The sequence below is a fragment of the Bos mutus genome, chromosome 18 (genome assembly GCF_027580195.1).
Source record: "Bos mutus isolate GX-2022 chromosome 18, NWIPB_WYAK_1.1, whole genome shotgun sequence".
Lineage (NCBI taxonomy): Eukaryota > Metazoa > Chordata > Mammalia > Artiodactyla > Bovidae > Bos > Bos mutus.
The window spans coordinates 44,590,353-44,612,508 of NC_091634.1; the positions used below are offsets into that span (position 1 = coordinate 44,590,353).

General features: G+C 50.4%; 1 protein-coding gene and 1 non-coding gene across 7 annotated transcripts in view; both read left to right on the plus strand.

Moving 5' to 3' along the window:
* The window catches only part of ZNF423 (zinc finger protein 423), a 345,391-nt gene that overhangs the window by 272,089 nt on the left and 51,146 nt on the right, over positions 1-22,156 (plus strand). The gene's annotated exons all lie outside the window — the stretch shown is intronic.
* On the plus strand, positions 19,797-19,869 carry TRNAG-CCC (transfer RNA glycine (anticodon CCC)). The gene has a single exon. It is a non-coding gene; the product is annotated as a tRNA-Gly (tRNA).

A 22,156-nucleotide genomic window follows, 5' to 3' on the forward strand; every position in this document is an offset into this window, starting at 1 on the left:
TTCTATTTCTCTCTTCTGGGAGAGTCAGCTGTGAGGTCTGTAGACTGGCTGCTCCTGCTCATCTGTTGCCTCCCACCGGGCCCTCCCCTGTCCTTCTCCTGATCCTCCCCGCCCAGTCCTCCCTCGCATCACCCCTCTTCCCCCCTGCTCAGTCCTCCCCACCTCTCTCCCCTATCAGCCTTCCCCCCAGTCCTCTCCCTCCCCACCCAGGCCTCTTCATTTCCTCTCAGTACTCAGCCTTCTCTTGGCCTCCCCCACAATCTCTGACCCCTCCAGTCCTCCCCCCAAGCCTTCCCTAGATCTCCGCCCCCCAGCCCTCCTCCGCCCCCCCCCCGCCCCCACCCCGCCTTGGAGGTGAAGCTGGTCGCTGCCACCACCTCCCAGTGCTGGCCGCTGAGCCATTAGCCTCACTTCTCACTGGCTGCGCATCAGCACAGTAATCATTTTCAGATTTACAAGCATTAAATATTTTAATTTAATGCCTTGGCTCTCTTGTAATTCATGCACTTAATTATATGATAATTACTCAAATGAAAGAGATACAGCTGCTGCCGTATCAGTTCTGAGAGAAGACTGGGTTTTGAGCCGGACTGAGTTTGGAAGGTGGACCCACCTCCCCTGCCTGCACCCCCTCCAGCCCTTGTCTTCTCTGAGTCACATTGTCTGGAATGGCCCCTCCTCCTTTAACCAGTGCTGGAGCCCGGCTGGGGCTGGGGGGCTGGGTGATCTGCACTCATCTGCTCCAGGCCCAGGGTGTGGGGACTGCCCTGACTGGTGACCCAGACTCCTGTGGGTGCTGCTCTGTGAGCAGAAATCTAATGGCCAATGAGCAAGGAGGGAGCCGCCTTGGGCTGTCCTTGGGTGGTAGAGGGGATGTCCCTCTCTGTGTGCCTGCTTAGGGAGCAGGGGCTGTGAATGCCCTCCGGGCTCTGTGCCTGGTGCCAAAGCTGGGGCACCTTACCGATGTCTCCTCCTTAGCGATTATTTCTAGGGGTGAGGGCTGGGGACTGATTGCTCCTTAGAACGTCTTCACTGCAAATGGAGAGAGGGATGGTCTTTGTCCATTGATCACCGAGGGGTCTGTAGAGACAGAGTTGGGGGATGGTGGGTGGGTGTGCTTTCTGGTGGGACCACCTTCCTTGTTCTAGTCACCCATCCCATCCCCTCCTCTCTGTCCCACTCATCCTTCCCCTTTCCTTTTTATTTTCCTATTTCTCTCCCTTTTTTCTCTTTCCCTGTGGACATCTAAAATTGTATTTAATGCCTGACGGGTACTGGCTATTCTGTAAGAATGGGAACTATTCATATTTGGCAAGTGTTTCAACTCCTGCCTCCCTACTGTGTCTGTGGAACCCGCTGGGTCCGGCGCTACTGAGGGGATCAAGTAGAGGCGCTTTACAGTTGGCAGCACCAGCAGACTGAGAATCAGGTGGCGTTTCCTTGGGCCTGGCCTCCTTGGGTCTAAGGGAGCGCAGCCCTTGGGAGGTCCCCCGTAAATCTGAACCTGCTTCATTTGGGAGGAAAGCCCCTCCTCTCACCAGGCGTCAAAGCCAAGGACCAGGCAGAGGAGTCCTGGGGTCCAGCCCTGGTGACCGGGTTCCATGGTGCTCTGGCCGAAGCTTGTGAAGAAGTTGAGTCAGGAGGGTAGAGTTTCCAAGCCAGTGGGTTCAGGCTTCTGAAAGTGTCGTGGCTTTCAGGGTGAGGAAGTTCCTGTTGGAGAGGGGAAGACCTTAGCCTCTCTGGATCCGCACAGTTCCTAGGCATGGGAGATCCGGGCCGTGCATCTCTGCTGAAGTGCACGCTTGCACTGAAAAGGGTTACAAACAGTTCGCCCCGTATGCAGACAATTTTCAGCTAGCTTACAGCAGCTGCGGCGCCGTGCTGATAGATTAAAAGCAGCAACCAGCCCCAGAATGAAGTGTATTAGAACTCCTGCTGGGTCGAGCTGGGGAGAGGCCCACACAGCTGTCATCTAGGCCAAGTTTCCAACCGAAACCTCAAGAACAGGATGGAACTCGGAGAAAAGTTCGCTTTCTAAATGAGGTGGCCGGCTGTTAATCAGGAGAGCTGGGAGGGGGACTGGCGGAATGCTGGGGATTTAGAACAGAGGAGGAGGCGGTGATGGGCGAGGGTGTCCCTCCCAGACCAGAAACTGTGCAGAACCATAGCTCCTGGGGCCAGGAACACAGAGGCTGCTGCAGGTGTGGGCCACCGAGTGGGGCTCAGTGTCCCAACCCTGTCTGTGCCTTGCTCCAGACAGCTGGCTCGGGAGTCGGGTGAGTAAGGACATTCGGGGGTTATGTACAAAAGGCCCCAAGAGCTCAGTGCCACCACTCCACGCCCAGGGCTCCCTGGCTAAAGTGACAGGGTGGTTCTTGGGGTTGGGGGCTGCCCCTGTCTTCACCCAGGAAGCATTTGCTGTCAGGTCACCTGGGACCAGTTTCCCCTTTACTGTAGCACGGAGGCCTGGCTTTCAAAGTTCAGTTTTGAGGCCTTTTAATAGTGAAGGACAGGGAAGCCTGGCGTGCTACAGTCCATGGGGTTGCAAAGAGTTGGACATGACTTAGTGACTGAACAACAACAGGAGATGTCTTCTCTTGTGAAGAGAAATGCTCTTGACAGGAGTCTGGCTCTGGCCTCTGAGTCTAACTCAAGGCTGGAGCCTGGTGGGCCACTTGGGGGTCCATCTAGACCACCCCATTATTAGAAAATTTAGAATCTCAAGGTTAGGAATCTGTGTGTCATTTCCTTCTTCCTCTTTCTCCCCTTCTTTTTGATATGTTTTTATTTTTGCAAAAGCAAAATGCTTCCCACTGCAAGGGCCAGGTGAGTCTTTACTGCAAAGAAAGGAAGGTATCCAACTACACACTTATTACCATTATGATTATAAATAGGACAGATACGCCCACAATCCAGTTGCATTTGTGTATGTGGTACATCCCGGTGAATTCATGCTTTTGATAAACATGGACAGCATTCTCGTTTGGGCAGGCGATTGGCCGTGTGTGTGTGTGTATCAGGAAAGGTTAGGGGCTTGTGTAAGTATCAGATGCTCTTAATTATTGGGAAAATGCAGACCTTGGTAAAGAGCCTGCTGGTAAATACCACTGTGTCACGCATCCACTGGGATGGTCCTCTGCTGGGAAGAGGTCTGGTCTCTAAAGCTGCCGTGCTTTCCCTCCACCCATCAGATGGTGGGGGATGAGCTTGGGTTGTCCGGGGCGTGATCCGAGGCTACTGAGCCGATGTGGTGGTTTCAAGTGTTTGCTTGGATTCCCGAGTTGACCTTGCTGGTGAGATGGATGGGTCCAGTGGCAGGCCAGGGGAGGCTGCTGCTACTAAGTCACTTCAGTCATGTCCGACTCTGTGCGATCCCACAGACGGCAGCCCACCAGGCTCCCCCGTCCCTGGGATTCTCCAAGCAAGAACACTGGAGTGGGTTGCCATTTCCTTCCCCAATGCATGAAAGTGAAAAGTCAAAGTCAAGTCACTCAGTTGTGTTCGACTCTTCACGACCCCATGGACTGCAGCCTACCAGGCTCCTCCGCCCATGGGATTTTCCAGGCAAGAGTACTGGAGTGGGGTGCCATTGGTGCAGGCAAATGCCAGTGGATTGATCCTCTGTCGTCCACAGCTATGGGTGGGAGTGATGCAGACAGGTTCCTAGGCTCAGGACCCGGCTCTGGGAGGGACCCGGCTCTGGGAGGAGATCACTTCGTTTGAGTTTTGACTCTGCCTCTTGCTGCCTGCATGACCTGGACAGACTGCCTAACCTCCCTTGTGCCTCTTGTGTCCCGTGTCCTCATCAATAAAATGAGGGTAATGAACATCTCTCTCATAGGGCCATTGTAGAGGTGAAGTGAGAAAACATGTAAAATGCTGACAACTACAAGTGATTATAAGTATCCAATGAATTGTAAGCACTCAATGAATGTGAGCAATTTGGTCAAATTCCTCTTTGAAAGTGAAAGTGTTAGTCACTCAGTTGTGTCCGACTCTTTGCAACCCCATGGGGTGCAGCCCACCAGGCTCCTCTGTCCATGGAATTCTCCAGGCAGGGATACTGGAGTGGGTAGCCATTCCCTTCTGCAGGGGATCTTCCCAACCCAGGAATCAAACCCAGGTCTCCCACATTGCAGGCAGATTCTTTACTGTCTGAGCAACCAGGAAACTCCAGTTGACAAGAATACTAGAAAAGTAAATTGACAAGAATCCTAGAACTTCAAGTCATCTAGTTTGATCCTAGAATCCATTCACAACTCCATTCATGAGCCTCTTCCACAAATACTCAGCTTTCCTCAAATGCCTTCCTTGGTGGGGAACTCACCCCTGGTTGCCATGACAACCACAGACCTCTTCTCTCCAAACTCTGTACATTTTGATAGTTCTTACCTGATACAAAGACTTTCCTGGCTTCCTTTCCAGTGTGGAGGCCCCGAAAGGGTCAACAGCTGCCACCCACTGGGTGCTTAGCAGTTGCCATGCTAACATGTATAATATCACATACATGATACTGTATGTATAATACATACAGTATCTCATTGATCCTCCTGAGTCCTAAGGGGAAGGTATTATTTTGGCTCCATTTTACTGATGAGGAAACAGAGGATCAGAGAGTTGACTTAAGATTACATGGATCTAGTGGGCTGGCTGGAACCGAAATCAGGTCTGTCTGATCTCAAAACCTTGTTCTTAACTATCCGAGCAATTTTAAAGCCAACCGAGAAGTCTTTGGTCTTTCTTTTGTTGTTTGTTATAGTGAACTTCTGGATTATATGGTAGTTGTAATTTCAGTTCATGTATATATGACTGTGCCAGGTCTTAGCTGTGGCTTGTGGGATCTAGTTCCTTGATCAGGCATCAAACCTGGGCCCCCTGCACTAGGAGTGCAGAATCTTAGCCACTGGACCACCGGGAAAGTCCTGAGGACTCTCTGGTCTTTTCCTTGCTTCTCCTCTCTCCATCTCACTCAGCCTACTTCCCCACCATGCTTTTTCCCATTCACCTTTTATCTGCATGATTCTAGAAGAGTGTGTTGAGCTGTTACTTTTAGCGACATGTTCCAGTTCCTCACGGCACCATTAAGCTGGCAGGGTAACTTCTGTCTGCAGGAGACAGAAACCACTCACCAATGTTGTATAGTTTCTTAAATTAATAAAAGTAATAATCGGATAAACTGGTTATTATAATTTATCCACATAAAGCAGAGCCATGTGCCTGAATTGTCAGTCGGGCCTCAAACCAGTAGAAAATAGGCAGCAATTACCAGAGGCAGTGAGCAGGGAGGCTGCAATCCCGTGGTCTTCAAATCAGGAGAAATAATGAATGCATCCAGAACACATCCATTTCAGCAAGTGCTGCATGGATTATAAAATTTATTACCAATAAAATTATTCATTTGTGCCCTATACCACACTTAATGCACCTGAAGTGAGAAATTAGAAGTGTGTTTAATTCTGGGGATGGAAGAAAATACAAGTACAGCAAATTTGCAGTCAGGAGAAAGTTAATGCCTGGCGAAAAGGATTCAATTTAGCTATTGCTATTATGTTGGAGGAGAACAGGTTGGTTTTTCTTTTTTATTATAAAAACATACAGATTCATTTGAACCCCTGGTTTTAGTATTGCGTTCAAAGAATATTTAAAGAGAAATTATGAATTAGGGGCAACAGACATTCGTGGTTAATCTGTGCATGCAATCTTTCTCTGTCCGTGTGTATAGATATATGCATGCATGCATATATTTTGTAGATAGACATACGTGTGTGTGCACGCTCAGTCTTTCAGTTGTGTCTGACTCTTTGTGACCCCATGGACCATAGCCCGCCAGGCTCCTCTGTCCATAGGATTTCCCAGGCAAGAATATTGGAGTGGGTCACCATTTCCTTCTCCAGGAGATCTTCCCAAGCCAGGGAACGAACCCTTGTCTCTTGTATCCCCGGCATTGGCAGGTGGATTCTTTACCACTAGTGCCACCTGGGAAGCCCATATGTGTATATCCATCTGAAAATATAGATACACATGTGTGAAGTAAAAGTCACTCAGTCGTGTCCGACTCTTTTCGACCCTATGGTTTATACAGCCTGTGGAATTCTCCAGGCCAAAATACTGGAGTGGGTAGCTGTTCCCTTCTCCAGGGGATCTTTCCAACCCAGGCATCGAACCCAGGTCTCCCACAATGCAGGTGGATTCTTTACCAGCTGAGCTACCAGGGAAGCCCGTCTATGTATTTATCTCCATCCATCCATCCATCTATTTATCCATCCATCTATACACACAGTAATGGAATATACTGATAAATATTTAATAATGAACTGTCTGAAAAAAAAAAGGAATTGTGTTCACCAATTTCTGTGGTGTGAATGCTCCCACCAATCTGACTTCACTGAACATGGGGTTCGGAAGAGAAACACGTGATCTGCTCTCAGGAGCCAATAAGAGCTGGCTCCAGCACGGCACTGGTTTATATACCTGCCTATACATATCATGGTTTAAAGGGACAAAAGAGACGTAAAGCATCCAACAGTTTGGGCCCTGAGTGTCATCTGTGTGTTTTTCCAAACCATCAGCCTCCTTGGGTGAACTTGCAATATATTATAAAATATAATAAGTAAAAAGCAGCCCTCCTCCCTTAGAAACGTGGTGACTTATTTACATTAGCTTCCAAGTGCAAAAGGAGAAAAGAGAGACAGAAAAGAAGAGGTGGAGGGGGGCAGACTCTGGGCTTGGCCTCCCCTTGCATCAGCAGCATTGGTTTGTCTTCAGCGTGCTCGGTGGACTTGCCTCGGTTTTTATCCAGCCATTGTTCTTTTTTACAGTGGGTTTGCGCACTGTGGCGCGTCTGGGGAATTTCATTAGTTGGAATATACGTGCAAAGAGTTCCGTTCCACTTTCATAAGGTCCCTGGACAGCTTGGACGAGGCCTCCAGGCCCCATGGTAGAGCCGGCACTGCATTCATATTCCTTCCCATCACCACACACATGATAGTGTGGAGCCCAGACCAATCGAAAACTTGACAGTAAGCCTTTTGATTTTGCGGGGAAACCTTCATCACGCTGCGAGAGGGAAGGGAATATAGCCCAAACTGGACTTCATACTGTGGCAAGCTTGAAATCCCAGCCCCACCGCAGAGCCGGCTGATTGGAATAGTTGGAAACTGTATCCAGGAATTCGGCTGCAAGAACTTGGCTCACAGCAACTTCTGCCTTTTTGAAAGAAAAATTGTCAACTGGGGAAGCCACTTGGGGCCTGGGTTTAATCTGTCCAGGCAGTAAAGATTCACGGCAGTGATTGGCCAAGTTTTCCTAAAATGTTTAGAGCTCCTGCCTACGCGGGGACCCTGGTGGGGGGAGAAGCAGGCTTGACGCTCCATGTCAGCACTGTCACAACCATGGCAGTTGTCCCCCGCTACGACCCTATTGCTACTTTGGTAATCGCCAACCTGCTGCTTGTGAGGTAGCTGAGTCGGAGGTGCAGACAGAGCCATCCAGAGTACACGTTCTCCTTGGTACCCCCATCCCAAGGCTGTGATGGGGTGGTATTTTTCTGAGAACAGCTTTCACCCTGACAACTGCACCATGATATTTAGTGGGGCAAGGCTCAAAGAGAGACTGATGTTGAAGCTATGGTCGTTCACTTGTAACTTACAATCAGAGACACTGTTTCTACTCCAGGGGAAGGTCCACGGGTGCCTTGATTTCACCCAGAGGAAGATGAGTAGTGAAGGAAGATGCAGTGTAGGAAGATGTTAGTGAATAAGAGACCTGCTATGAAATACCCGTGAATTCCAGGGGCTTTGGTGTCATTGCCCAGGAATGCCCCGCAGGTCCTGATACTGGAGACCTCGTTCATGTGCACAGATGCTGGACCTTGGCAGAGGTAAGCGGCGCCAGGAGTCAAGGTCTGCCATCCGTGGGAAAACATACCACTGTCTACTCTTTTTCTTCTGCAAGGATGTGAAGTCCTAGTCTCTTAGGCAGGGCAAGAGGAAGCCCTTGGGAGAGAGGTAAGCTGGTGATGGTGAGGTGTGACTGATGAGAGCATGTCTGCAGACAGAACCTAATGACGAGGTGGGCTGGAGCCTCTCTGGAAAGCCAGGGGAGTCTCGAGCCGTCTGACCTGGGCTGATGCGCATGCTCCTCTTACCTCATCACCAAGGAAGGCCTTCTTTATTTTTGTTTCCCATGCTCTGTTCCCATTCCCTGGTCCCCGAACTCCGAAACTCCTTCCCTGACTGGCCTCGCTTTTCCAGGTGACCTGACACAGAGAGTACCAAGTGGGGCAGCGCAAAGCAGGAAGTGGGAGTGTCCCAGGTGGAGTCCCAGGGCAGGTCTCAGGCCTCTCTGGCCTGGGCCTCAGTTTCCTTATCCATGAGATGGGCAGCACCCCCACCCCAGACACACACCTGCCTCCCAGGGTGGCTGCAAGCGGCCAAAGGATGATGGAAAGTGGAAGAGGTGCTTAGTCCTCCAGAATTATCCATCCTGTGGGCAGCTGGGGCTGGGAGTGGGTTCTCCAGGCTCCGAAGGAGCTCAGGACTTGTCCCCCAACTTGGACAGTCCATGCCCCCAAGACCCACTTTCCAAGTGGTCATGACAGCCACTGCCCAGCCTCACCAAGTGGGTCCCCCTTCCTCACTCCCGGGTTCACCTTGGTGCCTCCTGATGCCAAGATGATTCAGGGAGGAGCGGGAACCTAGTAATTTCTCAGCTGGAGAGCATTGTAAAAATAAATGTCTTCTTGGAGGTTGAAAGGTTGTCAAATACACACTGAGCCTAATTGGGTCCTCAAAATGTGCAGTTCCTGCTGGTTTTCATGGAAGATGTGGATGTGGGATGGTGTGTGTGTGTGTGAATCCACAGGCAAATTTAGGTAACTGATAACTTTTGTGATGTGTAGATATGCGTGTGTGCCCAAATCTGATAGATCCACTGTTGAGCAAAGGAATACTGTCCCCTCCACCTTGGGAAGTGTTCCCTGGGCCCCATCTGAGCCCACTCGTCTCTTCTGGGATCAGCCAAGTTGGGACGGGACCCCAGAGTGAGACCAGCTTGGTGCGACGACCGTGAACCTGAGTGTGCCATGAGACTTTCTCCCCTCACTGAGTGAACATCACCACACCAGTTAACACTTCTCAGGTGCCCATGAACCAAGCGCAGTTTAAATGCTGTACACACGTTCACTCATTCCAGTTGTGAGGATCAAGTGCAGTACAGATGTGGGCTTTGTCTCCCCAAGGTCCATCCAAGAGCCCAGGTTCTAAGCACTTAAGTTCTGAGTGGGCCGCAGGGCTCGGAATTGATTTCAGGAACAGCTCTTGCTTCCCACTTACGGAAGGCGAACTGACATCAGAGCCCCTCGTGCGGCCAAGAGACCCTGTGTGACTCTGGTCCTGGCTGACCCATTCCCTTTCTCTGTGACCGGACACACACCCCATCCCCTCTCTGGGACGTCTCCCCATTTGATTATTGACTCTTCTACTACTTTGGGCCTCCCAGATTCCCAGATCTGGGACCCTTCTCTCAAATTTAGCATCCAGCCCTTGACTTAGTTCATTGTAGGGTGGCCCTGTTTGGGTGGTCTTGAGGAGCTGGTGCTCAGGGAAGCTTCAGGGTGGCACATCCTCCCTTTGGTCCCTTCCCTGGAACTCCTGCTTGCAGCCTCCATTCATCTGGTGGTTGGAGAGGAGGCCCCTGACTCCCGTGTGTCCCTTCTGGGACATTAGGCCCCGCATTTTGGTGAATCCAGTGTCTTTGGAAGGACTGGGTGCCCGCTGCACCACCACATCGCCTTATAGCTTCCCTGCCCCTGAAAGAGAGACGCCCCCACCCCACCCCCACTGCCTTGAGGTTAATGGACATCTCATTCCATCCTCTGGCCCAACCTCTGGCCATGCCGCCCTTTGACGTCCTGGCTTGTGTCCCCACTGCCAGACGATGGTGTCAGGGTGCTGTCTGCCCAGCCCTGGGGTTCCCCCAGCCCACCGACCTCTCCACCGTCTCCGATTGTTTGTGCAGCTAAGACAGCCAACCCGGGAAGGAGGAGCAAGCGCTGGGCTGCAGTGTCTGGTCGGCTCCTCCTGCCAGGCACTCATTTGTATGCAGAAGGGATTAGGCGGAATTTACCATGGCCTCACCCTGGGGAGCTGCTCGCGCCCTAGGAAGACTCTCCGAAGGCGGCGTGCAGTTGGTAAGATTAGAACAGGCCCTTCTGCCGCCGCGCACGCCCTGGTCACTCTCCAGGCCGCCAACATCGAAATCATTTTCATTTATAACCTTTTTGATCATCCAGCCTCAAAGAGGGCCCGCCTTGTGTGACAGCGGGCACCAAAATGGCCCAATTATTTGGAAGAGGAGGGAGCCGCTGCAAACAGTCAGATGTGAGAGACAGGGCACTTGATCTGGGCTCATGGCTTTTTTCCTGGCTTCTCCCACCAATATTTTTACAGCTGTTGACATATATTGAGTTACATGTGCCTGGCCTAGATCCCCGCGGTACTGTTTCAAAGATCTGTTCACCATAAACTGTGCTGTTCCCAAGTAAATGACTGACTTCAAGAAAGCACAGTAGTTTAAATGTTACTATAAATACAGGAGCTAAGACATTTTAATTATAATTTTTGAGTTATACAGTGTTCTGTAAGTACACCAGGCATTTACAAAAGAATTTGTGTGGAACTCCAAGACTGTGCTCTCTTGTGGATAAAGAAGTAACTGCAGGTGGTTAATTCTGCAGCCTGGTGACCAGACTTGTTTACTTATGTCCAGGAGCGGTGGAAGGAGGCCAGAGTCCTTGAAAGTCTCAATTTGGGATGTTGGAGTCAATTGCACATGTAGTTATTGAGCCCCTCTAGGTGCAGAGTGCTGAGTTGAGGGCCATGGGGGCCTCGGAGTTGATGGGGCAAAATCTCCCCTCTCCCATTTGTAACCCCTTGGAAGAGGACAGCCAGCACATCAATTGAGAGAGATGTTAGGAGAGAAAGATGTGTGTGGGATGCTGAGAAGGAGCATCTGAGTCTGTCCTGGGAAGAGAAGGACTTTGGAGAAGAGGTGCCACTTTTGCTGTGTCTTGAAGGGTGAGAAGAGCCACAGGGAATATTTATTTTATTTTATTTTTTTGGAGGTTTTTTTTTAAAATTAATTTATTTTAATTGGAGGCTAATTACTTTACAGTATTTTAGTGGTTTTTGACATACATTGACACGAATCAGCCATGGGTGTACATGTGTTCCCCATCCTAAGCCCCCCCTCCACCTCCCTCCCCATCCTCTCCCTCAGGGTCATCCCAGTGCACCAGCCCTGAGCACCCCACAGGGAATATTTCGAAATGAGCAAACCTCCAATCAGTCTTCAGTGTGAATATTCTGAGCAAGGTGGACTGGCTGCCCCACCCCTGTGCATGGCTTGCTTTCTCCTTAATGCCCTCTAAGTCCCCTACCCCCCACAACTAGAAAGCTTCCAGGGGCAGGGAGATGCCAATGGCCTGGTAGGCTTGAAAACTCAGCCCTTAGGTGGGTTGGGTAAAGGTAATTCCTACATGAGATGAGAGGGAAACAGCAGGTTGTTGAAGTTTGGATGGGAGCAGTCTTTGGGTCCTTGTTTATTTTCTTGTGATGAGGCATCAGGTTAAAGGAAGGAAGCAGTCCTGGCCTGGTGCATGACTGGTGTCCATCTGCCATCCACCCCCATTCCATCCATCCATTCATCTGTTTCTCCACCATCCATCCATCCATCCACCCACCATCTATCTGCTGCTGCTGCTGCTAAGTCGCTTCAGTCGTGTCTGACTCTGTGCAACCCCATGGACTGCAGCCTACCAGGCTCCCCTGTCCATGGGATTTTCCAGGCAAGAGTACTGGAGTGGGGTGCCACTGTCTTCTCCACACCATCTGTCTACCTATTAACCTACACATTTATCTATCCATCAACTTACTCACTCAGCTTCCATTTATCGTCCACTCATATATCTGTCCGTCTACCTACCATCCAGTTAACTATTCATCTGTCCATCCACCATCTATCCATCCACATATCCATTTATAATCTATAAGATGTTATAGTGTAGGAGTTAAACGTAGGGTTTTTCTTGAATTCAAATCCTACAGCTATCACTTGTTAGCATTACGTCCTTGGGTGAGCTATTCAACCTGTGAGTTAATCCTTTTCATCTGTAAAGTGGGGAAGATAGTAAAAGCACATTGCTAAAATTAAATGAGATAGTACATGCAAAATGCTTGGCCTGGGACCTGGAAAACAGGGAGAACTCAGTAAATGCAGGTTTTGCTTACTGAGGAACACCTGTGAGTCTGATTCTGCCTGAACTCCTTAAGAGCTCCCGGCATAGGCTGGAGAGTTTCTTCCTGGGAATAAGAGGCTTCTGCCTCATAGCAAGGCCTGGGATTCCAGCAAGAGGGGCCTGTGATGTGGGCAGTAAGGACTATTATGAAATGGCCAGTGTATTTTGTTTTTGTTGCTATTTTTAGGGGAAAGTCTTGTCTCATATATCTGCCTCTGCCCTGTTTTTAATGTAAGCATGTTTGCCTTGCGTCCGTGAGGTCTCTCATAATTTTTTAAACAATTAAATATGAAAGAAACATGAAAACACCAAAGAAAATAAAACTCTTATTGAAGTATCTAAGATCCCAATTACCATCTTGCTATTCTGTGCTAAGTCGCTTCAGTCGTATCCAATTCTTTGTGATCCCATGGACTATAGACCTTCGGGTTCCTCTGGCCATGGGATTCTCCAGGCAAGAATACTGGAGTGGGTTGCCATGCCCTCCTCCAGGGGATCTTCCCAACCCAGTATTGGCAGGTGGGTTCTTTACCATTGTGTCACCTGAAGCCCTTACAAAGACAGCAGTAAAGGAGAGAAGAGGTCATTGTTTTGAGGGGGCACCTGGAAACGCAGAACAGGAATGAGCACTGGAGATGGGGGCCAGTCACTGGAAGGTTTGGGGGTCCTCCCTGCCTCCAAGACGGGATGGAGGCATCACTTTCCTGTTGCTGGTTTGGTTCATGTCCTTGGTTCAGTCCCATTACTTTTGGGGGCTTTAGAGTCCTGACAAATGGGGAATCTCTCTCACTTCATTTTGTCAGCATCACTCAGAAAAAAAAAAAATAATGAAGCATTTTGTAATCTGGGGAGCCCTGTACTAGTGAATGACAATCTTTTATGAAAAAACTTAACACTCTCAGCTGATCTACTAAGAGTAATTGTGGTTACCATCTAAGATGGTAATGTTGTAATGCTTGATAATTGTTTATATTTGTAATACTGATCATAATATCGAAACTGTATCAAGACTCCATATTGTGCCAGACACCAAGGTACCACACCTTACAACACCCCCAGGAGGCAAGGTAGGTGTTATTACCATCATCTTCCCAGGGTGGGGCCGGGATTTAACCCAGTTTCTCCGTCTTCAGAGCCAGTGCCCTTTCTGTTGGGTCTTAATGCTTCCTAAAGCATGTTTGTTTGTTTTTAATTAATTTTTGATCTTGTAACAAACCCAGGAGGAAGATGGGACCACTATTTTCTGCCCATTTTATAGCTCGGAATAGACCTGGCATCCCAGGCTAAACCTCTCTGTTCTCGTCTCCTCCATATACACTGGTTTCCAGGACTGAGCGCGTCCCAGAATGATCGGGGAAGCGGGCTTCTCCTGCGTCCTTCTCCCCTCTGGGAGGGGCCTCAGGGAACCCTTGGGGGGCACCGCGGGTTTCTGATTGCCTGGTGGCCTCTCGGCCCCGCGTGAGAGCCTGCCAGGCGCCTTCCGTCCCTGGGACGTCGAGGGCAGCTTTTGCGTCTTGCTTCCTGCCCTTCCAGAATGACATACTTGAACTTGTCCCTTTGGTTTTTAGCCAGAAAGCTGAAAGTGTGTCTTCTCAAATGCAGACTGACGTGCTTCTTTTATAAATTCTTGGGCATTACTATTGATTTTTGGCTGAGGATTTCGAAATCCTATCTCTAGGACTCAGGAGATTTCCCTGCTGCAGTAATAATGCATTGTCATTCTTAATATCTCCAATCTCTGACACAATATTCATATCAAGCTGCCGAGGAGTGGCGTCAGCACCGCCTCGGGGTTGGCGCCGGGCCCGGCAGGGGCTGGCTGCGGGGGCCGCCCTGTCCCCCAGATTGGCTGCCCACCAGGAAACCGCACCTGGCTCACCCCTCTGAAGGCGCCTGAGACTGTGTCCTGGGGGCACCGAGGGAGCGAGTGGTTGCATTCTGCCTCCTTCATTGCTCAGCTTTCTCTGACGCCCAGAGATGGGCAGGACCTGGCCCAAGGTCACACAGGGCGTTAGTCGGGGGGCAGGGCGGGCTGGAACCCCCGTTTCCTTTTCCCTCTTAGCACCTGGTAGTTCAAGTGTCACAAAAGCAAGTGACACAGCTGGTGTGTGAGACAGTGGGGGCTCCAGTGACCCCGCAGAGTCCAGCCTTGCCGTTGTTGTCCAGGGAAATTGTATCTTGTGGAGCCCAGATGTCCCGAGTTTTTAAGAGAAACCAACACTCCAGATTTTCATAATATTTTCAAACATTTCTTTTTTTTTTTTTTTAATGTTGGCAACTAATTACAAAAATCTCCTGAATACTATGACCCCTGAAAGAGAATAGAGCCACTGCTGTGGGCTGAGGGTGATACTGACCATGGCTTGTGCCCTGACCCAAGCTAGAGGCCACTTTGTCCATCCACCTGCCCCAGCACCTCCCTTCCAGCTGCCCCAGAATCAGGGGTCTGCCTGCCTGTCTCCCCCACGCCCCCAGCTTCTCACGCTCCCGAGGGTCTCCTCACCCTGCCAGTGGAGAAAGTGTCGGCCTTTCCTAACCTATTCTGCCATCTGGATTCCAGCTCAGGTGCGCGCTGTGGGTTTTGAAGTGTGGGCAGGCCTGACCCCAGCCCTCAGGCCTGACTGTCCTTTGTCCTCGTGCTGCTAAGAAGACAGAGCTACCAGCTCGGCCTGCAGGACTTGCCGGGCGAGTCGCTGAATAGGTTCCCACTGAGGGATTGTTTTTCTAGTTCTTGGAATTGATGTTGCTTAGACCATAAAAATAAAAAGACCGTGTCCTCAATACTGAGAGTGTGTCTTGTGAATAAGCTGATGTGCGGGGCAGCGGATAGAGTTGTATTCTGAGATGCAGCTGGCCAAAGGGACTGATGTCCCTGGGGTTGGAGGAAGGGAGAAGCTCTAGGAACTTTGGGGTGGGAGAGCTGATGGCCGGACATTGGAACTGGGATTGTTGAAAATCTGCAAACGTTGGAGCAGCCAAAAATGTTGTTTTCTGAGTTATGGAATCATTTTACCAAAATGATAGGAAGTTGTGAGCAGGAAGAAGGACTGAACCATGCCTCTGGCCCGTTTTCCAGCCTGAGGGCCTTCCTTTGGGGACCCACTCGGAAATGGGACACCATGGTCCCAAGGGAGAGTCAGGCCCTGGAGAGATTATGCTGGTTTTGCCTGTGGTCCTGCAAGGATCACCTTGCTCCCTCCTCCCTCTGTGTCTATAGCCCTATAGCCAGGTCCCGCACATACCTAGCCAGGAAGGCTTCCTGTAGGAGGCAGCAGAAGGAACACTACCCCTGGTGGAGGATACCGGTGGGCCAGGCAGGGTGCCAGCCCTCTCGGTGGATTATCACCTGACTCTTCCCTTCTGGCTTGGGGGCAGTGGGTTGTCACCTTCAAGGGTAGACCTGTTGGGTCAGCCCTGCCCCCGAATTGTTGACTGAATGAACTGGGAGCCCCTCTTGGGGGCCTGTCCTCTCCCTGCCTCCTTGACCCGTCTGTTTCACCACATACACACACAGTGCTCTCTCTGTCCCCAACTAAGAACAGAGATCTGACAGGTCCAGAGCTTGGTCGTCTTCACTGTGGCCAAAAGTGGGTGCTGGGGAGCCCAGGAAAGGCTTGGGATGACGTGGACTTTACAGCGTCTGGTGGAAAGAGGGCTGGAGGCCTGGGCTAGACTTCTGACTTGTCACAGACCTGTGTGGCTCGGGCAAAATGGGTTCCCTTCTCTGAGCCTCAGCTTTCCTTCAGTAAAACGAGGGAGTTGAAACAGCCAGTGTTTTTCAAATTGTCAGCTGCAACCCATTAGCAAATCATGGAGTCAACTTGGATGGTCACAGCCAACAAAATAAAAGAGGAACTAGACGGAGCAGAGTCCAGCAGCAGAACAGAATAGAAAGGAAGGGAAGGAAAGGAGAGGAAGAAAAGCAAAAGGAAAGAAACGGCCTGAGTACATCACACTTAGCGAACTTAAGTGGATTTTCATTAATGGGGGGCAGCGATTCTGTGTATGTGGTAGTGTGTGGCTAGGTCATGGTATATATAATTCTTGCTGTGGGTTGTAGTTTAAAAATTTGAAACACAGGTCAGATGACCTACAAACATTCTTCTAAACCTTGTGTTTTATAAGCGAGGTTCACTAGATGAGCTGATCTTGGGTGAGTTCTAGAATCTCTCCTGGATTCAGTGGCTGTATCTGTAAAATGGGACTAATTCAGTCCCCAGCACAGTGGTTAGGAGGATTAGATGAGGGAATTGTGGGAAGTGTTCAGCCCATGATCAAAGGATCTATGCTCCTCTGTCAGTCTCTGGAGGGCAGAGAGTCGTCATGGTCAGCAGAGCCCAAGGACAGTGCCTGGGAGCCACAGCTGACACGGGGTTGACCAGAAGTCCTTGCCCCAGAGTGGAGCCCCAAGACTGCCTGGGGTGGGCCCTGGGCAGCACTGGACCCATTTGGCTGCATCACTGGGAAACCCACTGGGCGGTGGGCGCCCAGAACCATGGCCTGCAGTCTTGGTATTTCCGTCTCATCTGCTGGTTGCAGCCTGTATGTCCCGGCTCCATTTGGAACTCTGTGAACTGGGCACACTCTTCTCTATGACTATAACTACTTCCTTCTGCCATCACCACTGCCCCACGTTTTCTTAATGCAAGATGGGTCTGTGCAGAAGTACTAAAATTCAAAAAAAAAAAAAAAAGAGAGAGCGAGAGAGACAGAAACAAGACAAGAAAAAGGAAGTAAAGAAAGTTGTAGAGGAAACCGCCTGGTGAGCCTGGTGCTGCAGTGAATAGGACTCAAGAGCTGGAAGCCCAGCCTCCTACGAGGGCAGGAAAGGAAAGATGACACCCGAGACTTTCTGGCGAGGGGACAGGAGCGTGGGCGCCAGAGGAGCAGAGGGAGGACCCTTGGGTCTTGGGGACCTTTGCCTGATCCAAGCTGGGTTTGCCTGCGGGAGGAGCAAGGTCATGGGTCCGAGGTCGGGGCAGGCTTGGGGCTTCCAGGAGGCGGCTCTTCCTCTCTCTCTGCTCCGCCTCCCGCCTCTCCGTTCTCTTCCTCCCGAGGTGCAGATGGCCACATTTGCAGGTTAACTGGAACAGCTGGAGATGCATTATTAGTTTCCCGCTGCTCCTTCATATTTGCTTGGATTTTTTTTTTTTTTAACGGCAACATAATTTACAACTAGTACGCTGGTGTCAGGGCTGGCATGTTCTAAATCCGCATCAGATTTATGTAATGCCATTGCTTATCAGTGAATGAAGTCATAATTATTGCTTTGTACCATTAAATAGCATAAATATATAAACTGTTATACAAATTGCTGCAAACGTTTCCTCTGGGGAGCTCTAGACCAAATTTTAATGTCGTGCATTTGTCTGGGATGGCAGTTTCTATGGTATATAATAATGTTGATAAATTTTACTGTAGCAAGTGACATTTTAAAGCATTAATTTTGGTGCTAAAAAAAAAAATTCTAAAGAACACTCAGACCCAATCAGGAGGTGCTCTGAGAACCAGCTGGTGAGGTCGTGGGAGGGGTGGGGTTTTGCTTTAGGAGTGCATCAGGGGGACGTGTGTCACCTCCCAGGGCTCCTCTCTGCACGAGATCACCCCCCTCTTCCTCTCTCAACTCCCGATGGAAGGCCTCAGATACATTTTCCATGGCAAGGATGATAATTAATTTCAAAAAATTCAAATCGATTCATTTCTCCCTTCGATTTGAAGTGTGCAAGGGAAAATGGAAGGAGGGCCTGCAAAACACACAATCGGTGGGGAGGGGCCATGTCGTAACCTCCTTCCCAATTATGTAAATTCTGTGTGGGGGTGAAAAAAAAAATCCCCGTCCTAATTAGAGATGCAAAACCTGCCTCCGTCGCTGGCGTTCAGATGCCAGGCGTGCAGTCGCATCGCCTCTGAAAGCCATTATCATCAAGAGCGACTTTTGCCGAAAGCCCCAGGACAGCACCTGGCATTTACCTGGGCGCTCTTTGGAGAGCCAGCGGCCGGAAGGATAACATCCCCCTCCACCTTCAGGAGAGGCTGCGGGGCCCAGAGAGTCTCTGTCTGGCCCACCTGCCACTCCAGGGCTCACCCAGGGGAGACAGCGAGCAGGGTGCACATTTCTTGCTCCTCTGAACCCTGGGCCCTGGGCGATTGGAACGTTCTCTGAGAACCTTTGTCACCACTGTGAGTTTCCAGGCTGCATTTGCTTTCTTCCCTTCCTGAGTCCTGTCTTGAGATTCTTGGAGCTCTCTGCTGGGCCTCCTGGCTCTGCTTGAGAACGTGGCAGTCATTTGCGTCCTTTGGAACGTGCTGGAGTCACACGGACTGGCCGTTTTGTTTTGGGTGGGGAGATGAGTGGCTGATTCTGGCCAGAGAGCTGTGAGTGGAGGTGCCTGGCACTGCTCCCAGGCCAGAGCCTTGCCCTGCCCGGGTGAGACCCTCCAGCGTTCCCTTTCCTCGGGGTACAGGGACTCTCAGTGTCAGAAACAAAGGTGCTTCTTGTCTTGTCTTGCGGTGCCGAAGCGGTTTCCATGAGAAAAGTCCCCTGCAATGGACTTGGAGGGCAAATGAGAACTAAACCTTTGTGGTTTGCAGCCCTTGTGATATGGGGCTTATTTGTTACTGGGCATTTCTTATCCTGTCCTGACTGATACAGGTTTCCACTGGGGTTCCCGAACTTGATGATTTGCTTTAGGGTGCTGGGAGTGCTGGAAATATGGTTGATTTTTTTTTTTCCTGGAAAGAATATTAAATAAAGATACAGGTGTGTGCCCACTATTGGCTGTGAGGAAATTGAGGCTCAGAGTACTTAGGTGACTTCCCTAAGGGCACACAGCTTGTCGGCATCGGGCATTCATGCCTCAGATATGCTCCTTCCTTCCTCGGGCTTTGCTTTTGAAGAATGAATTCTCTTTAACAGGGCCTTCGAGGACCAGGACAGTAACGCTGGGCTCTGGAGTATAAAACAATAGGGACTGGTGGGGACTACAGAGAATGTTCTCAAAGCATTAAAATTCAGCTTTTTGCCTACCGGTTTTGGCATCTCAGTCTGTGCCTTCTAATGACGTCGCAAGCTTCCAAGGCCGCTTTCTCTGGCTGCTACTGTGCGTTCACTCTGAGTGTCTCTTTCTGATGTCGTGCCCTCGAGTTTGAACCTTGAACTTCTTAGTGAAATTCTCACATGCTTATTCGTTTGTATCCTGCAACTGCCTGATAAGGTCCTCTACAGTTAGGATGGGGACTGGCCCTAGCCTCCTAGTACTCTAGACCCAGAGGGACTTTATGAGTAACCTGATTCCACCTTCTTTCACAGAGGGCGACGCTGAGCTCAGAGAGGGAAAGCAACTTACCCAAGGACACACTGCTGTTTCTTCATCAAAGAATCACTGATTGCAAGTGGAGGAAGTCACCGTTTGTGTGGATGTAGGAGGTTTTTGGAAATAGAATGGAGAGTAGCCAGGAGGGACGCAAATGCGATCTCCCTAAAAACAGGTTAACTGGGCCTTCCCTGGTGGTCCAGTGGCTAGGACTCCGTGTTCCCAATGCGGGGGGCCCGGGTTCGATCCCTGGTCAGGGAGCTAGATCCCATAAGCCACAACTAAGAGTTCACATGCCATCTGGCACAACCAAAAAATTTTAAAATATTTTTTTTAAATGCTAACTATTTTCCTTAGAAGACATTTACTGTAGACTTACTATGTGCTGAGCAGGTGCTTGATCATTTAAAATAATCTTAACGAAAAAATTAATAATAATCTTGATGGGTTTAACAATTTAAATCTCCTTGCAGATAGTTTACTTCTTATCATGCTTAGCGTCCCAACCCCAGGCCCTAGGCTTTGGCCATAACAGAAATTAAGTACTGAATTTAATTGCCTTTATCCCTCTTCTACCAATGGTAATCATTAATAATGGTAAGAATGTTAGTGCAGCTCAGGCGGTTAAGAACACAGTTCAGGGCTGAAATGCCTGGGCTGTGTCATTTCCTGTTACCTCCTCTTACAGATCTTATCCGCTCATCCTACATGGGACGTGGTTAGCATAATGCTTGGCACACAGTCAGCCCTTAGTAAATGTTAATATTTATTGGGCCTCCTGTCCCATCTGGGAGCTGAAGCGACTAAGGCTCGGTGAACCCAGCCATGGCCAGTGTCTGTGCGGGCTTGCTGGGGCTGCAGGACTGCAACACAGCACGGGCAGATCCATTCTGCCCACTCTCCGTGTGCCATGGAAAAGAATTTTGCACCCCAAACTGCAAAATTGCCATTTAAAGCAGCCGTGTCTGCTCACAGGCAACTTTGGAGAATCGTTTCAGCCTGAGCTACTGCTCCAGCTGTGGCTGCTCATCTCAAGGGACCAGAGGCAGTGAGTGGATGGAGTAGGGGGCGGGGCTCCCCCTGGCTGGCGCAGGGTGGGCCAAGCTGGGATGATGCCTGTGTAGTTCATTCAGTACCAGTTTCCTCATCTGTAAAATGGGAAGTCCACCACAGGGCCCCTGGCACTCCCCTGGGATGCCCTCCCTGCTTCTGCATCTCAGCACCTGTTCCTGCAAGGCCCCCTCTTCAGCAAAGAAGTCATTCATTCATTTCCTCACTCACTCATTCAGCAGGAAGCTATTGAACCCCTAACCATGCCTGACACCCGCTGAGGTCGTCCTCACCTCTCACAGAAGGAATCTCTTCCCTCTTGATGTTGCCCCAGCTCTCATCCCAAATATTTCATCCATCCTTCCTTAGAAGCTGACCTTCCTGCCTGGTGCTCTGCACACCTGGCTAATCTCCCTCCTTATGTAGACAAAACATTACAAAAAACTTTATCAAGATATAATGTACATCCAGGAAAATGCACAAACTGTAAATGTACAGCTTGAGGAATTTCTGGAAATGGAACACAACCAGACCAAGAAGGAGGACCTGTACTGGCCCTCCAGTAGCTCCCGTGTGCCCCCTTCCAGCCCTGCCTCCCCCAAAGAGCAAGCACTGCCCTTGCCTTCAGACCCTTAGAGCGATTGTGTCACTGAGGCCATGCAAAGAGGGGATGGGTATCTTTGTGCCTCCTGGCCTGCCCAGCGCCATACCTGGCATTGCAGAATTAGCAAATCGACGGATAGATCCAGTAATGCGGAGGTGAGAATAGTGATGATATGACTGTAATAATGGCTGACGGTTGTTGCATTTTACCAGCCCCTTCTCATCAGCGCTTTACCGGCTGCCTTGTCCGGTCCTACTGAGATTCCAAGAGGTCAGTGACTCGCCCAAGGTCAGTCAGACAGTGAGTGGCGGTCACTGTGACCTGGGTCTGTCCAGCCCGAATCTGGAGCTGGCACTCAGAACCTCACTTCCTGCTGCTTTACAGCCCTGGGCAGTCCTTTCTCTGCTGGGCCAGCTGGACACAGGCTCAGCAGGCGACAGAGCTGAGTTGTCCTTGGCGAGCGAGCCTGCAGTTGCTCGCCGCCCCTGCCCACCCGCCGGGCGCCCCATTCCTCCCGGGCTGCACAGAGCCTTCTGTGCGCCTCTCCAAAGGACAGGGCATATTTCTTCCCGAGCCTCTTAAGACCCAGCCCGCACTGGAGGGCTTCATCATTATGCAAATGAGCTGGATTGGCTCTGCTCCTGCAGAGGACTCGGGGGGGGGTGGGTGGCAGAAGGACGGGGCTGCCTCTGGAGCGTGGGGTTGAGCCTCAGATTAGGCCAGTAGATGGGTGGGGGGCAGGGAGGGTGGGCATAGAGACAGAGATGGTGCCGATGCTTTGCCACCCTGGGGAGGCTGGCGACACAGTGTGGGGAGCGGGTTTCAGGCTGGGCGAGACCCACCTTCCAGCCTTGTTGCCGAAGATGCAACCAAAGAAAGACATTCTTTTTGGAT